Source organism: Balaenoptera acutorostrata, chromosome 1 (assembly GCF_949987535.1).
Source record: "Balaenoptera acutorostrata chromosome 1, mBalAcu1.1, whole genome shotgun sequence".
NCBI classification, from domain to species: Eukaryota; Metazoa; Chordata; class Mammalia; order Artiodactyla; family Balaenopteridae; genus Balaenoptera; species Balaenoptera acutorostrata.
This window is the reverse complement of record NC_080064.1, coordinates 84049877-84065592: the sequence shown is the minus strand read 5'-3', so window position 1 is coordinate 84065592 and position 15716 is coordinate 84049877.

Here is a 15716-nt window from a genome sequence, read left to right as displayed (position 1 = left end):
ACTATGTATCTACTATGCATATTATTTTATATTTTTATTTTTATCACATATTAATCACATTTCATGAACATCATTCCATGTCATATCCAGAGATACATTGGTATTTAATTATTGAATAATGTTTCATTTTATAGGCATATTATAATTTAGTCAACCAATTCCCTGTCCCTGGATACTTAGACCATACCTAGATTTTACTATTATAAGAAAATGCTGAAGGGTAGTTTTTTAGTATAAGTCCATGATTTACTTTCTTAGAATGAATTCCTAGAAGCAGAATTTCTGGGTTAAAGGGCATAAATATTTTTAAAATAATAATAGCTGACATTTATTGAACACTTGCTATATACCAATTACTTTACATGTCACAGTCACAACACGCATATGAAGTAGACACCCTTATTGTACCATCCTGCAGATGAGGACACGTTCACAGAGACGTGAAATAACTTCCCTAAGATCCCACAGCAGGTAAGTGGCAGAACCAGGATTTGAATTCAGGAACTCTAGCATAGAGCCCTTAACTTCTAAATGGTACTGCCTCCCTGGAAGAATAGGACCTTTCTGTAGAAGGAGAGGCCCTATTAGTGCCTTGAAGGAAGGGTAGCTGGCTATAAGCAGAGCTTTAACCCAGCAGGCCACATGCTACCAGTAGACAGACAGGCCACCTGCTACTGGTGGACCCATTCATTTATTTAACAAATGACGTCAGGAGGGCTCCAATGAACAATAATGTCCCCCTTAGCAACATGCAGCTAAGATGTTTCATTTTTGACCCTTTCAAGGTAGAGTTGGCTTGCTGCCCTCTTAAGCCCAGCCAATAGCCCCTTGGTTGAGAAAATGTTGCCTTTACTCATGAAAGGACTGGCAATTGGGCTGGTGAGATCACTCATCTGTCTTAATAACTTGCGTTTCTGGAAAATTACCTGTACCTAAATATTATAGAAACCCACTCTAAAAATTGTAACATAAAGTCGATAAGTCCAACTTCAGGGTGATAGAAGGGACAAGAACGGGCAAAAGGGGGCTGTAAGTGACTCTCAAAGAGCGGGCTGGAGTGGGAGGCCAAGTGGCTGTCGGGCGGCTCTCTGGTGGTTGAGTCACAGGTAAGCAGGTGTGTGCCTGGGCTAGGATAACAAGTCTAGACTTCATGAAATAACAGTCCTCCAGCCATCGGCGGCAGCAGGACTAGGTGGGACCCAGAAAGGCAAACATATCTTCTCACCTGGAGATAGTTTATGATGATGTGGAAACTTCACCTGAAAACTCTTGGCTTCCTCATAGGTACGGGGACCATATGTTCTCAACTAAGAATTGGTACAGTCATCTGAAACATAGTCATCTAATGAGTCAGAGTTTGTAGAAGGCCATTCCCAGGGAACACAGGAAAGTATACAGCACAGCTAGAGAACACCCGATTGCTTGACTTGAGAATTCTACCCCCTCCATCTTTTTAACTCCATACTTTTAAGATACTTACACAGATAAAATACATACATCTTTTAGGTCCATACTTTAAGATATTTATACAGATAAAAATATAACATTATGTTACATATGCCAGCATGTACGGAAAGGGCATCCACTAGGTTTGCCTTTGTCTGTTTTCCCTCCAGTCTCCTAGAACAGAGCTCCCCATATCTGTGTGGAGAATGAGGACCAGGTGGCAGCATCCCTGAAAAAACATCCTGCCCTGAGTTTATTGACTTGCCCATCACCTTCCATCCTACCAGGGTCTTTAAACCTGCTGCACTTTCTCAGGCATGCGGCTAGATGTCTGCAGTGGGCACTGTTAGGTCCCCCCATGGGCATGGTACCCACCCTCCCTCCTAAATGAACCCCAGTTCCATTCGGTGTCCCCTTCTTAGTGAGGCACTTGTGCTTCCAGGGGGGCTGGGACCATCCCCCGCTTCCAGAGGCTGGGTCTTGATGAAGTTAAGCCACTTCAAATGACCCTGTTCCTCTTACTAGGGATAGTTTAAGCCTGAACATGTGATACAATTCCAACCAATAAGAAATGAGAGAAGTCTGCTGAAGGGATTTGAGAAGATTAGCTCCTTAAAAGAGAGACAGGGATATTTCTTTTATGTGACATTTTTGTGTTTTTAAGTGATACTTATAGCAGTGGCTGCCATTTTATAACCACAAGTTGATAACCTAAGGATAAGCCAGTGGATTTGCACTAAGGATGGTAAAGCAGAAACGTGGAGAGAAGCTGGGTTCTTGATGATGTCACTAACTTGGAGGCCATCCTATTGCAGGGCTTTTTGTTATGTAAAATAAGAAATTTTCCTTGCTGTGTAAGAGCCAAAAACATTCTAATACAATCCCCCAATGTTTTCATACCCAAAGAGTTTCTGACCATCATTAGGTGATGTTAGAAGCATCCAGCATCTCCTCTCCACCTCCCTCTCTCCCAGCAAAAATATTCTAAAAGGCATCTTGGCTATGAATACAAATTAAACAGAATTTCACCACGTCCTGTTGGAGGTAGAAAGAGGTGGAGCCGATTGATACCAAATTTAGTTCTGAGAATTGTTGCCATAACTCTATAACCAGAATTCTCAAAATCAGGATTCTGAGCCCTAGATTTGAAACATTGGTGGTAAGCCTTCAAGAATTATAATTTTTGGCACACCAAATGTTTCCAGATGTCTATTTATCTTTTATCTTCTTTTTTAAATTAAAATTTTTTTCATTCATTTACTTATTTTGGCAAAATATGAGGTCTCATTTCACAAAGATTTTGGCTACAAACTAGTGTCATTTCTTACTCCCAAATGCCCCACCTGTCCCTAATTCCTTCCAGGAACTTGCTGAGTTCTTACAAATTCATGATTTCCTGACAGCTGGCTGTCCTCTCTTCCCCAGGGTGAAGAGTTAGAAATCTCTGAGTCCTTAATATAGAAGTCTGGCAAAGAAGAAAAATCATTGGCGTAGGTTTCTGGGTATGAAATCATGAAGATAATGAATCACATAAATGAAATCTGTTTCCTAAGAGGTTATCAACCGTTCAGTTAACTTCCACCATTTATTGAAAGCCTATAATATATAGGCTCTGGGGATTCAAAGACGTTTAAAGCATATCGTCTGACTTTAAAGAGTTGAAGGCCTAGTGGAAGTGTTCTAACCCTTCACAAAGAGGAAGAGAGAAGAGTGAGTTGTTCGTTTGGAAATCATGAATTTGTAGGTACTCAGCAAGTGCTACTTAGGAATTAGGGAATTAGAGATAGTTTAGATTAAGAACACCAGTTTTTAGCCAAAATGTTCATGAAATGGAACCTCGGATTTTTCACACACACACCTCCTCAATTTTAAAGTAGAGTGAGTAGGGTTAGGGTCTGGGAAGGCGTGGACTAATAAACACATCATTTTAGCACATACGCGCTAAATGCTAAAATGGGATCTTGTGCAGCATATAGGAGCACTGGGCCCAACCTGGTATGTGAGAAAACTTCTAGAAGACAGTACCTGGGCTACACTTTGGAGAAAGAGTTATCCAAGTAAAGAAAGGTGGGCATTAAGTAAGAAAGTAGAGGGAACAGTGATGGCAGTCACAGAGAAGTGAAACAATTTAGCATGTGAGACAGCTAAATGCAACTTTGTGCCCAGGACAGAAAGAGGCTTTGGGGGCTGGGCAGGACCCAGAGGGCCAGGCGAGGCCTTAGACCCACCGCTGTGTACAACACCTTGGATGTGCACCCAGCCCCTTAATTTATTATTCTCCTTAATCCTGCTGCCTCCCTGGGGCTTAAAACAGGTAGAGCCTTCTCACATTGCTTTAGGAGGAAAATAGGGGTGATTCCAGGAAGGATTAGTCCTCAGGCTGCCCTCACCAAAGTAGGGAGTCAGGCCGAAGAGAGGGAGTTCTGTCTAACTGGCAGTGGCTCCCCTTCTCTGGACACATCTAAGTGAATGGGATGACTGCCAAATGGAGCAGCTCCCGCTCTCCCACCCCGGCCCAATCCACAGGCAGGACCCAGAAGAGTCCAGGGAGTGTTTAGGAATGAGGACTGCCAGGTCCCCCTCCAGTCAGAGAATGGGAACTGGCATTTTCAAAGCTCCCCATGTGATGTGGATGTCCAGCCAGGTCTCAAAACCATTCTTGAAGCAGCATTCCTTACACTGTGTCCCAGGGACTTCCCTGGTGGTCCAGTGGTTAAGACTTCACCTTCCAATGCAAGGGGTGAGAGTTTGATCCCTGGTCAGGGAGCCAAGATCCCACATGCCTCAGGGCCAAAAAAACAAAACATAAAATAGAAGCAATGTTGTAACAACTCAGTAAAGACTTTAAAAATGGTCCACATCAAAAAATCTTAAAAAACAACAACAACAACAAAAAACCTGTGTTCCATTGTTCTGGGAGCTACTGGGTCAAACACATTTAAACAGTTGTCTTAATTACAGGACCTCTCAGTTTTCTTTATCTTCTACTACACTGTAAGACTCCCCAAGAGGAAGTGGGGCAAGGGAAGGAAGAAATATATTGTATTATATTTTCTAAATGTATTTGACCATATGGTGTTTCTCTCTCTCTTTCTCTCCCTCTCCCTCTCTCTCTCTTTTGGCGGAGTATTTCTTAAGACTGGACTCCATGCAGCACTTATTTTGAGGAAAGCTGCTCTAGAAGCTCAGGAAAATGGTATGTGATGGTTAATTTTATGTGTCACCTTGACTGGGCCACAGGGTACCTAGATACTGGCCAAACATTCTTCTTGGTGTTTCTGTGAAGGCATTTTGGCTGAGCTTAACATTTAAATCAGTAAATGAGTAAAGCAGATTGCCCTCCCTAATGTGGGTGGACCCTATCCAATCAGTTGAAGGCCTGAATAGCTGACCCTCCTCCAGGTAAGAGAAAATTCTTTCCTGTCTGACTGCCTTCAGACTGGGATATTGATTTTTTTTTCCTGCCTTTAGACTTGAACTGAAACATTGGCTCTTCCTGGGTCTTGAGGCTGCCAGCCTTTGGACTGGAATTATACCATCACCTCTCCTGAGTCTCCAGACTGCTGATTCATCCTGCAGATCTTGGGACTTGTCAGCCTCCATAATCTCAGGAGCTAATTCCTTATAAATAAATGTCTTTCTATCTACCTTTTGTAGGAGACCATACTAGGCTACCCCAGAACATGCTCTTGGCATAGAGATTATTTTGAGGAATAGTAAACACAGGAGAAGCTATAAAAAACAGACTAGAATTTACTCTTCGGTAAGGGAAATTTACATTTATTTTGAAAACATCTCAGTTTACGAGGGTGTTTCCTTCTCTGTACCTGAAAGAAAAGGATGACTGAATTATCAGAGACATCAATGGAGAAGACATCGATTCAAATCTGTATAACAAACTTTGCTTTTTTTTATCACACTTTTCCTGATCTCCCCCATAATTGGCCTCCCCACACCCTTGTTTCTTTGATTTAGCTGAAGATGGTATTTAAGCCTGAATTCTAAGATACTTCTTTGAGAGTTTCTGGGTGTCTCCCATGTATACGTGAGATATACATGTTAATAAACTTCTGTCTTTCTCTTGTTCATCTGTTTTGTTACAGGGACCCCAGCTGAGAATTTTGAAGGGTAGAAGGAAAAGAATTCTTTTTCCGCCCCTACTCTATGATCTATCTGTCTCTCTCTCCATCCATCCATCCATCCATCCATCCATCCATCCATCCTATTGGTTCTGGTACTCTGGAGAACCCTGACTGATCCTGGTGACCTCCATCACTCACTGCAGGAGTGGGGCGAAGGCAGGGCACGCTGCCTCCCACCAGCTGGCCAGAGAGTGCCATGGAGTCAGGAGCCCTCATGGTGACAGGCAGCAGCCTTGATGCATGAAACCTACCTGGTGAGTACTTCCTTCCAGAGCCAAGGCTTTCTCTAGGCACCTGGGAAGGGATGACCACCTTCTCCCCAGGATGCTGCTTCTTACTCAGGAGGTAGTTACAAGGCCTGGCTGGTACACTGTGATGTGTGGGCTCCAAAGTGAGGGATTGGATCCTTTATGGAGTTCTAGAATTGACCAAAGGATCCTCCCTTCCCCCAACCCCTTCCTGCTTACTCAGGTGCTTCACAGGGACAAAAATGGGTCCATAGAGCAGTCACAGGACACCTCACAGGTGCACAGTGCTGTTGCCCGAATAAGCTGAAGGCCCAAATGAGTCGAAAAGGAAGCAAACTAGAGCTGCATCCCTCACAGGAACCTGCCTGCTCTGGAAGATGGTGCTCAAGCTCTGGAAAGGAGGCAGCTAAGGGAGACCCTTGTTTCGTTACCTGACACAGTGAGTGTCATCTAATGCAGAAGTTACTGCGGGTCACACTGTGGGGCTGCCAGTGATGACGGGCTAAATCCTGCCAGGACCCCTTTCCTGTGTGGCGGCTGGCCTGAGAGAGCAGTGCAGTGTGCTCCAGAGCTGGGCAGAGCTGGGAACTGAGTGAGGATCAGACCCCTCACTGGGGTTCAGAAGCGTGTTGCACAGCAGCCTGCCAGCCAGCTGGGAATGGGACACACCCAGCTTACCACTGAAGCTGAGATGGAGGTTTGAGCCTGGAAGACTTAACTTCAGGAGAAGGAAGGAAAGATTGTGGAAAGAATGAAAAGAGGGAAGGAGAAGAGAAAAAAGAAAATTAAAAAAAAATCTCCTGCACTTGCTCTGGGCTGGGTGCACACATTTTCTCATCAACGCTCACCACAGCTGCAGGAGGAGAGTGCTGTTATTACTCCCAGGACATGCAGACATAAATGGGAAGTACACTGGTCACCCAGCAAGGATTCTAACTCTCACCTGCCTGGCTGCAGGGTCTGGGTGCTGCGTGGGAAGGAAGAAGGTGAGATGGAGGGGACAGAGGACAGATGTTGGCAGCAAGATGTACAGAGAGACCAGCTCCTGGCTGCTCGGCACGGAGGATGGTTCCTGGGTTCACAGGGCTGGAAACGAGAGCAACGAGGGGATGGAGTGTCAGGTCCCCCAGGGTGAAAGAGGGCACTTCTTTAGCATCTAGGGTGAGGGCTCCAGACAACCATCTAATGTTTTCTCTGGATTCTTCTCCCTAGAAACATGTGCTTTGTAAGTTGCACTCTTTCTTTTGATGTCTGTCTTCTCTCTGTTTATTGACCTGTTTTCTTGGAGCTGCTAAGAAGGGCCGTGGCCTGTGGCCTCTTTCCCTCTGAGTGGAACCAGGAATTGGGAACAATGGGAGCAAGAAGGGAGGGGCCTGTAAGGCCTGTGGGTGGCCAGGAGAATGCTCAGGGCCTCGTGGGAATCTGGCCCACCCACGGCGCCCTTCCATCAGTGGAGCTTTCCCTATTAACAGCAGACCCAGAGGCGTGTCAGCAGACCCACGTCCTCTGCAATTTCCGTGGGCCCAAATGTTTCTCCTGAGGCCCGTGTCTTTGCCAGAATGGGCAAAGGATCCTGTGGCCGGAGGGATAATCGGAGATGTGTGGGCCGGGCAGATGTCCACATCTGACAAGAGCAGCAGTTTAAACAGCCTGGAGAAAATTTCAGAGTCAGGCAAGGAGACTTCCGTTTCAATCTCCCGCTGTTCCTTAGCCATAACTTCATGCTGGATATTGCTCAACAGTCCCACCAGTCACCCAGAGCCCCATCCCAAAACCATGTGGAAACGAAATCTTATCTTCACCCTGCTGCCTGGGAAGCCTGCTTTCGGCCTCCGGGCTGGGTTCTTCCCGCTTTCTCGGGGGGTTAAGGAGGCTGCCATGGCCGTCAGGCTGACCTGCAGCCTCTCCCCGCTCTCTCCTCTGCTGAGTGTTTAGCACCTGGACCTGCATCTGGTCTTGCTGTTTTCCAAGGACGTGCACAGGCCTGAGAGGAAACGGTCAGCCTGGAGGGAAATCAGGTGGGCGAAAGTGAAAATGAATCTCCTTTACGTTCCTCTTGGGTTTCCGTTCATGGTATTACTGAAACCAGGGTCAAGAGGTTGCCTAGTTCATAACCCGGGACCGATCCACTCCAGAGGACTGCAGGGGCCGGCAGGGAGGCCGTGTGAGCACTGCCTTGATGGCCGCGTGGGCGGAGTCACACTTTCCAGCAGCAGTGAAGCAGGTGGCCGCCTGCCTTCTGTGGAGGTGGGTCCCTCCCAGGCTGGGTCCTTGTACTCGCTCAAAGCCGGCTGATAACCAACCCCTGAACCTTTGTGTGTGTGTGTTTTAACAGCGTTATTGAGATATAATTCATCTACCATACAATTCACTCTTTAAAGTGTACAATTCAGTGGCTTTTAGTATATTCACAGGGCTGTGCAGCTATCACCACTCTCTAATTCCGAACATTTTCATCATCCCCAAAAGCAATCCCACACGCCTTAGCCATCATCCCCTCTAATCTTCCCCAACCCCCTAGACCTAGGCAACCACTAATCTGCTTCCCATCTCTATAGACTTGTTGATTCTGAACATTTCATATACATGGAAATCATGCAGTATGTGTTTTTTCAGGCTGGCTTCTTTCACTTAGCCTACTGGTTTTCAGGTTCATCCATGTTGTAGCATGTAGAAGTGCTTCACTGGTTTTTATGGTGAAAAACATTCCATCGTGTGGATGTACCACGTTAATTTAGCCATTCATCATGGACATTTGGGTTCTTGCCACCTTTGAGCTATTGAGAATAATCTGCTATGAACATTCATGGACAAGTTTTTGTGTGGACATGTGTTTTCTGTTCTCTTGGGTATATACTTTAGGAGTGGAATTGCTAGGTCACATGGCAAACTCTGTTTAGTCTTTTGAGGAACTGCCAGACTGTTTCCCAAGGCACAATTTCAATGTACCATTTTGCATTCTTTCCAGCAATTTGTGAGGGTTTTAATTTCTCTACAACCTCAACAGCCATTGTTTATTGTCTTTTTCTGGGTGTGAAGTGCTATTTCGTTGTGGCTTTGATTTGCATTTCTTTGATAGCTTGACCTTTTGTTTTTGAGAGATTAAATCTGTTTTAGAACTTTAAACATTTTGTCTTTCAACCCAGTCTCCTGCTCTTGGCTCCCAGAGGAGTGGAAACTTTTCTCTGAACCATGACAGCATCAACTCCTTGACCACCCTGAAAAACTGGGGGTTCTTTCTGTCATTTTTTGAGATTCCTCACCACTAACCCCTTGTCAATTGCTCTTCTTTGAACTTTCCACATCTCTCTTTAAAAAAGCCTGGATTCTTCAACAAGTTAATAGCAGAAAGAAAAAAAAAAATGTGAGGGAATATTGTTCTAAATTTAAAAACACATGAGACATAACAACCAAATGTAATGTGGGTGTTGTTTTTGTATCATGATTTAAACAAACTGACAGTAAAAAGACATTTGGGGGCCATTCTGAGAAAACTGGGTATGTACAAAGGATCAGATGACAGCAAAGAATTGTTGCTTATTATGTTAGGCATGATGATTGTGTTGTGGTTAGACAAGAAAATGTTCACATTTTAAAGAGATAACTACTAAAGTAGGGATAAAATGACACAATAGCTAAAATTTTCTTTAAAATATATCAGAAAGGAAAAAAAAGAAATAGATGGAGCATGGATAGCAACATTTGGATGATGGAATATGGAAATTTACTTTTCTCTCTACTTTTATACATGCTTGAAATTTTTTATGATAATAGTGATAAAAACAATGGAGACACCCTAAGAACTGAATGTTAACTGTAAAATGAAAAACTTGATCAAATATTTGGGTCCCAGACTGAACACTGTTCACCTATGTTTGGTTGAAATCTTATTAGGTCTGATACGTGAAAAGTAACTGATCTGAGTGTATCTTATGTATTGTATTTTAACTTACAACTTACAATATTAGCCAATGTTTTGATATTGGGTAAAGGCTTTATCTTTCTTTTTGCGTATGGGGTCTGTTGAGTGGCGTTTGTGTTGTTTCTCTTACATAGATTCCAGACATAGTGTCTCATCTACAATTTTTTATTCTGGTTTCTTCAAAGTGGAACAAGAAGATATAGACACTACAGAGCAATCTGAGTGCTGAATTTTTCTATATATTTATTATTTTCACCAAACACCAAAACTTTTTCCACAAGCCAAAACTGACTGCAAATATCTTTAGGAATTTAACTTAGTTTACTCCTTATAAGCTAAACGCTTTGGCTTTTATATAACCAACAGCTGTCTGTTTTGCACTTGTATTTAATTGATGTTTATAGCATTTGAGTAAATCGCCTCACCGCAATTACAAGGACTGCTACCATAAACAGACTGGGAGACAAGCGCAGCTGAGATTCTCGGTGAGCCCAGAGCTCAGCTGGTGGCAGCAAAGGGCATGGTGCAGGCTCCGAGTGTGGGGTGTCCACCAGCACGTTTTGTAGGAAGGTGGAAAGCGTGGTTAATGTAGTGGGCTAGGAGGAGGTCAGTTACAAAAGCTGCTCCTCTATTTGGGAAAATTTGAATTAGCTGACTGAATTTTTCCTCTTACATCAAATTCTTTGAGTGATGGGTACCTGGCCAACAAGCGTGCTGAGTCTGGGGAAGGTCGATGTGGTGCCCGCAGACTGTAGTTCATTCCACACACGGGCACGTGGCTGGGACCAGAAGCAGCACGCAGGGGAAGGGAGCTGGCACGTGAGGTGAGGAGGGTGAGCTTTTCCATCAAGTAGCGTCGGAGGTTGCCCTTTCCTCTCCAGAGATTAAATTTGTTCACCTGGTTCCCACAACAATTTATGCTAAGAATGGGGGCCAGTGACTAAAATTCAAGCCTCTGGGCTCAGTTGCAGCCTCCTCCTCCTCAAAATACAGCTCACCCTGGGGTGAGGCTGGGAGTAGCTGAGTATTTGTTTCTCACTGCCAGGTGGCTTGGCGGCCAGATCCTTGGAGAACATGATATGCTCTTTGCGGGAGCAAGAGAGAGAATAATTATGAATCATGGAACATCAGAGTTGGAAGGGGCTCACTCCAACCATCCCATTTTACAGATGAGATTACACTCTAGATAGAGGGTATGGCTCATTATCAACTTGACTGACGTGCTGACCATGTGCAGCTAATAAAAATATGCCAATGACGTATTAATTCCAAACTTCTGCCCCCAGTTCTCTGAGCTCAGAGGGACACTGTATTGCTGGATGTTAATGAAGGAGCAAAGTGGCCATTGAAGTGCTGACAAGGTGGCTCGAGCATGTAGAAGAGACTCGTTGTTGAGTGAGAAAAGATTTCCAGTGACCTTGTAGCCCAAAGCTTTTATTCTGTGGTTGAGGATGTCCAAGCTCTGAGCAGGTAGTGAACGGATTAGCTGAAGAATGAACTAGGAGAAGGCAATAACTTTTAAAATCCTGGAAATTCTTCAGTTGAAATAGGTACTACCTGGACTGCTACGAGCCCCATGTTGGCTGAGTTAACTTTATCTCATGCATCTCTATCTCCAGCGTCTGGCACAGCACACAGTACGTTCTTGATAAAAGTCTTTTAACTGAATTGTGAAGCTTATCATTTAAGGCAACACAGCGTAAGGCACAATGGAGATTCCATACAGAGATTAAAGTGTAGTCAAGACCACAGTTGGTTGAAGGGGTAGGAAATTCTTCCTGGAGGAGATAGCATTGAGGTGGACCTTGAAAAATGGGTGGAATTTTGAGGGGTGGGTTATACGGGTAGGAAGTGGGAAGAGAATGTTCTCCGCAGTGGGGACAGCATGTTAAGGATGCAGAGGGCAGGGTGCCTGGGGTTCGGGAAGCGTCTGGACATCCAGTTACACCCAGTTGGCTGCAGTGCAGCGCTGGAACAGGGGAGTAGGGCTGGTGGGCTCGCCACCAAGGGCCCAGAACTTTGTCCTTAACTCATCACGAGGCTCTGGAGAAGCTTACGATTTTGAGGGTTGGGAAGGACATACAAGACCCATCATTAGGAAAGAGACCCTGCAAGAAGCCAACAGGTCACAGACAGGAATTTCCCCACTTCATCCAAATGCTCTGGCTCTACAAAAAGGTCAGAAAAACACTGGTGACTGTCTTCTTTGGGAAATACTTTCAGACCATTTAAGCCGTCAGGGAGATAAGCATCCTTATGATGGTTCTGGTGATCCAGGCCCATTCTGGCTCAGGAAGTACAAGGACTCACAAAGATTAGCTACGCCGGAGGAAAATATTTGCTAAACAGTCTCAGTTCTTCATAAAAGTTCAGGATGAGTTCAAATTTGGGGCTGAGGCTGGAGCCAACGCGGATTTTATCAGCACCTGTTTGCTCCGAGACTTTAGAAGAAAGGTTGTTTGTATTAGTACTGTTGATGCCGATGGAGGAACCAGTAATGACCATTTATTGAATGTCTCCTCTTAGGCACTTATGTACATTTTCCCTCATCTTTTTGGCAATTTTGGAAGTTGCATAGCTTTAGGGGTGTGTGGTAGCTATCGATGTTGTCTTTCTAGCAAGCTTTTCTATCACCCTCCTTTTGGTGGCCACGTGACGGAGGACAGGCCAATCTTGAACCAAGGAGTGGGCATAGGACCCAACCTGCACCAATCACAGACCTTTCCTGAGACTGATACCTTGATGTTGGGGAGAGAAGCACCTCCTGCTGGGTTAAGCTGAGGCTGAGGCTGAGGTGACCACTGCGACAACTGCATTGCAGTCTGGCCTGTACCTCTGCCCGGTCCTGTTTCCTTTACTCCCTTACAGGTGTGGGACCTGAGCACTCACCTCAAACACCTTCTTGCTTGTTTATCTATTTCTCAGAGTGGTCTCCTAGGGAACAGACCAAAGAGGAAGAGGAGGCGGATGATAGTGGTGGTGGCGAGGTGCTGATGTCCGTCTTTACAGAGGATTTTTCTTCTATTCCATAGTATAATTAAAAATAAAAATACAAGCATTCAGGAAGACTTCAGAGTCCATCTGAAATCTTTATGCGAGGAAGGCTTAAACCTACAAACTTTCCATCAGCTGCCAAGAGAGCTAGGATAGTTTGGAGGTGGTTTTGCCTAAAGGCTGAGGAATGACCCAGGTGGCCTTTCAAAGATGCTTCTGACTTAGAGTTTCTGTCAATTATGTTTTACATACCTAAGAGCTGCTTCGAATGGATGATTTCAGAAAAGTTTGCAGTCTGCATGGGTTGAGATGCAATGCTCTTTTTGCTGAGTGGGCATGGGTGACGAGGGCCTCAGTACACAGTGGGTGATGCAGCCATTGGCCAGCCCGTGAACTCCAGTCGCCCTCACCGCTCCATCTCTGACATGATGGCTGTTCTCGGGTCTACAGTGGGCAAATCTGAAGCAAGCATTCCAAGATCTAAGCTACCAGTAACCCTCTCCAGAACAGGGCAGAGACCGTCCCAGCAAAGCTCTGTGGTCAGGGGCTGGGGCTGCCTCACATCCTCCAAGGGGCCGAGTGGGGCCTGAAATCAGCCTGCACTCTGCTTGCTGAGCTGTGTGCCAGGAGCTGCTGCGCCCACCTGGAGGACAGGCTTCCTTTCTCCAGTCTTCACACGGGCACCACACTGACTAGTTTCTCCTGCCAGGAACACACCTTCCCTCCTTTGTAATCATTTTCCCATGTCAATTAAAAAGGAGCCTGGGGCCCCAGCATGAATGATTGTCAGGACCTGGGACACACCTGTAATGGGTGGGTTTGTTCACAGTTCACGAGGCATAAAGATTTAATTTGTTTTCACATTAAATAGGCTGATTAGATATGACAACTAAATTTCTCATTGTCCTCTCAGTGACGAAAAGGATTTGGAGCACTTTTGATTCATGCAGAAAGTTCATGGAGTTTACCTGTAGACTTAGCTCACAATCAGACAAAGAGATTAGAGCTGGGCATGTAGAGTTTATTGAAAAGTTTAGAGTGAGACCAAAGAATAGCAAATATAATTTTTCTTTGTTTCTTTTCTTATGCCCATGCCAAAATATACAGAGTAGTCAACATCTTGAGAACTTTGCGTGGAGGTAACTTCCACCCTGTACTGCAAGTACCTGAAGGTGAAGGTGAGGTTCTGCCAGAGGCATGCTGCAACCCAGGCCTCATGGCTGGGGCCTCTGGGTCACTCTGAAGGGGCACATAGACTCCATGTAAGGGACAGGGCTGGCCACTTCTGGTAAGTTACATCCGCTTCAGTGACACATAGACTGAGGGGCCTGAGGCTGGTGAGAGCATTTAGCACGTTTGTGCCCCAGACCCTCATCCTGAGTAGGACAGGACGAGCCTCTCTGGACATACTAGAGAAATGAGAAAAGAACTTGGCCTTGAGCTGTTCTCCAGATCCATGTGATTGAATAATATTAATAAACAAATACATAAAACTAATATCGCAAATGAACAAGCTAGCCTGAATGACAGGCCCGGGGGTATCACTTGCTTGGTGCAATTTGAGCAGCTCCGCCTTTGAGTTTGACATTGCTTTTCTTGAGGAACTTCTTTCTAATGGGAACGGAATGTAGTAGGTCACTATACCTTAGCAATAGTGAGTTTGTCATCTGGAACCAAGGGAACAAGAAGAGAGGTCTGGAAGTTGTATGAGGGTTGGAATGATTGTTACCAAACGCAAGTTCGTGTACCTGACACACAGTGAGGCCAAACAAACCAAAACGTTGAAGTTCGGAGCAGAGGAAGGTTTATTGCAGGGCCATGCAAGGAGAATGGGTTACTTATGCTTAAAAAACTCCAAACTCCTCAAAGGGTTTTCACAAAGCATTTTTTTTTTTTCTATTTTTTGGCCACGCAGCATGCGGGATCTTAGTTCCCCAAGCAGGGATAGAACCCGTGCCCCCTGCAATGGAAGCACGGTGTGTTAACCACTGGACCACCAGGGAAGTACCCCACAAAGCATTTTTAAAGGTCAGGTGATGGAGAGATGTCCCAGGGTATGTGATCAGTTCGAGCACAATTTTCTGATTGGTTGACGGTGATCAATCCTTAGGCGCCAGAAAGTCTGGGGGCTATGTGCTCATGATCATCGAGTAGTTAATTTCTTCCATTTGGTGGTGGTTTCTAGCATCTGAAAAACTCAGGAAATATGCATGAAATTCTATCTGGGTACTTCAGAGAGGAGCTACAGCTGAGGATCTGGGAGGGGTCTGTCCCGGGAAGGCCTCATATGGTCCTGCTGGGTTACATGATGGTGGGGGAACAGGAAGTGAAGGGGGGAGAGGGCTTGATGGGTAAGTTTGTCCCCCTCCTGCAAGCTCACCTTTTTCATGAACTTGTTTTGGGTTAAAAGGGCAGGCTATGTCCAGTCTTAGCCTCTGTTTTGCAGCAGTGAGTTGGGAGAGGTGGATTTCCTTGTTTCTGTACAACAGTGCCTCAGACTTCTCAACATAAACAACAAATCCCACAGCCTGAGTCAGGCTTGGGCCGTGGGACCCCACTAGGATCAGGGAACAGCAGACTTACTAGAAACCGAGCCTCCCTGAGCAAATCTATTTTGAATTCCAAAGTTAGCAGGAAGCATCTAAGAAAATAAATGCAGCAGAAATAACTGTTAGCAGAGCACAGCTGCTCTATTTGTTCTGTGGGATTAGATACCTACAGAAAGCCCTCCTCTTGCAAACAGAACAGCAAACAGTAGGATTTGGAGAAAAGAAGCAACAAGACATCCAGAGAGTGTATAGCTCCGGATTATCTGAGTTCCTTGTGTTCCAAAATGTTTTTCTGCACAAAAGATCCTAAATCACATGGCAATCCACCCATGATGCACTTACCCACCCATCTCTCTACCCATCCATTCACCTGCCCCCCCATCCATTCATCCATCCATCCATCCACCAAATGCTT